Source organism: Arachis duranensis, chromosome 10, assembly GCF_000817695.3.
Source record: "Arachis duranensis cultivar V14167 chromosome 10, aradu.V14167.gnm2.J7QH, whole genome shotgun sequence".
Lineage (NCBI taxonomy): Eukaryota > Viridiplantae > Streptophyta > Magnoliopsida > Fabales > Fabaceae > Arachis > Arachis duranensis.
This window is the reverse complement of record NC_029781.3, coordinates 69,034,166-69,036,427: the sequence shown is the minus strand read 5'-3', so window position 1 is coordinate 69,036,427 and position 2,262 is coordinate 69,034,166. Positions and strand designations below refer to the sequence as shown.

The 2,262-nt window shown below is 34.7% G+C and overlaps 1 non-coding gene across 1 annotated transcript; it reads right to left on the bottom strand.

Annotated features, from left to right (window-relative positions):
* Nucleotides 1-1,950: 1,950 nt before the first annotated feature.
* Nucleotides 1,951-2,058, bottom strand: LOC127743705 (small nucleolar RNA R71). Its single transcript, XR_008005089.1, has one exon. It is a non-coding gene; the product is annotated as a small nucleolar RNA R71 (small nucleolar RNA).
* Nucleotides 2,059-2,262: the final 204 nt, after the last annotated feature.

Below are 2,262 nucleotides of genomic sequence, written 5' to 3'. Positions count from 1 at the left end.
TTGGCTGTGAAGCCATGTCTAATTCCTGGACCGGAGTCTTAGACTAGCATTGCAATGATTCCTGGAATTCAAATTAAGAATTCTGAAACCTTTATTTTCTTTTCCACTTAATTTTTGAAAAACACAAAAAAAAATTTACAAAATCAAAAAAAAAACCAAAAATATTTTATGTTTCTTGTTTGAGTCTAGTGTCTTATTTTAAGTTTGGTGTCAATTGCATCTCCTTATTCTTATAATTTTTGAAAATTAAATGCATTATGTTCTTCATTGATCTTCAAGTTGTTCTTGATGATTTCCTTGCTCTGATCTTTAAATTCTCTTGTCTTGAAATGTTTTGTTGTTTCTCATATGCATTCTCAATTTGTTAGTGTCAATAGTATACAAACTTCTAAGTTTGGTGTCTTGGATGCATTGTTTATTTGATCTTAGTTGCATTTTGATTATTCCTCATCATTAAAAATTAAAAAAAAATTTAAATTGTGTCTTTTCAAGTCAATAATACAGAGAATTGAAGATTCAGAATATACAGCATAGGAATTACACAAAAAAAGCCGGGCGTTCAAAATGCCCAGTGAGGAAGGAAAACTAGCGTTTAAATGCCAGCCAGGGCACCTGGCTGGGCGTTTAACGCCCAAAAGGGTAGCATTTTGGGCGTTAAACGCCAGAATGGATACCATTCTGGGCGTTTAACGCCAGGATGGCACAAGAGGGAAGATTTTGTTTTCAAATCAATTTTTTTTTCAAGTTTTCAAAGTTTTTCAAAATCAAATATTTTTCAAATCAAATTTTTTTCAATCAAATCTTTTTCAAAATCAATTTCTTTCCCTTTTCAAAGATACTTGCTATCAATTAATGATTTGATTCAACATTTCAAGTATGTTGCCCTTTCTGTGAGAAAGGTTTAATGTTTGAATCATATCTTTTCTTGTTAGTCAAGTCATTAATTTTTAAAATCAAATCTTTTTTTTTAAAATGTTTTTCAAAACATATCTTCTCAATCACATCTTTTTAAACTAATCATATCTTCTGAACCACATCTTTTTCAGAATAGCCTTCAATCACATCTTTTTGATTTCTAATTTCAAATTCTTTTTCAAAAATCACTTGATTTCTTTCCCACTTTTATTTTCAAAAATCAATTAGTGTTTTTCAAAGTGTTTTCAAAATTCTTTACTTAATTTTCGAATACTACTTCCCTTCTTCTCACATCCTTCTATTAATGGACTAACACTATTCCTTAATGCACAATTCGAACTCCATCTCTATTGATAAGTTCGAATTTTCTACCTCTGCCTTCTATTTTTCCTTTCCTCTGACACCTCAAGGAATCTCTATACTGTAACATAGAGGATTCCACATTTTCTTGTTCTCTTCTCTTTCTTATGAGCAGGAGCAAGGACAAAAGCATTCTTGTTGAGGCTGATCCTGAACCTGAAAGGACCTTGAACCGAAAGCTAAGAGAAGCTAAGGCACAACTCTCTGTAGAAGACCTAACAGAAATCTTTAAAGAAGAAGAACACATGGCAGCCGAAAACAACAACAATGCCAACATTGCAAGCAGCCGAAAACAACAAACAATGCAAGGAAGGTGCTGGGTGACTTTACTGCACCTACTCCCGATTTCTATGGGAGAAGCATCTCTATCCCTGCCATTGGAGCAAACAACTTTGAGCTTAAGCCTCAATTAGTTTCTCTAATGCAACAGAATTGCAAGTTCCATGGACTTCCATTGGAAGATCCTCATCAGTTTTTAGCTGAATTCTTGCAAATCTGTGACACTGTCAAGACTAATGGGGTTGACCCTGAGGTCTACAGACTTATGCTATTCCCTTTTGCTGTAAGAGACAGAGCTAGGACATGGTTGGACTCACAACCTAAAAAAAGCCTGAACTCTTGGGAAAAGCTAGTCAATGCCTTCTTGGCAAAGTTTTTCCACCTCGAAAATTGAGTAAGCTTAGAGTGGAAGTCCAAACCTTCAGACAGAAGGAAGGAGAATCCCTCTATGAAGCTTGGGAAAGATACAAACAATTAATCAGAAAGTGTCCTTCTGACATGCTTTCTGAATGGAGCATCATAGATATTTTCTATGATGGTCTATCTGAACTGTCCAAGATGTCTTTGGATAGCTCTTCTGGAGGATCTCTTCATCTGAAGAAGACGCTTGCAGAAGCTCAAAAACTGATTGAAATGGTTGCAAATAACCAATTCATGTACACTTCTGAAAGGAATCCTGTGAACAATGGGACTAGTCAGAAGAAAGGA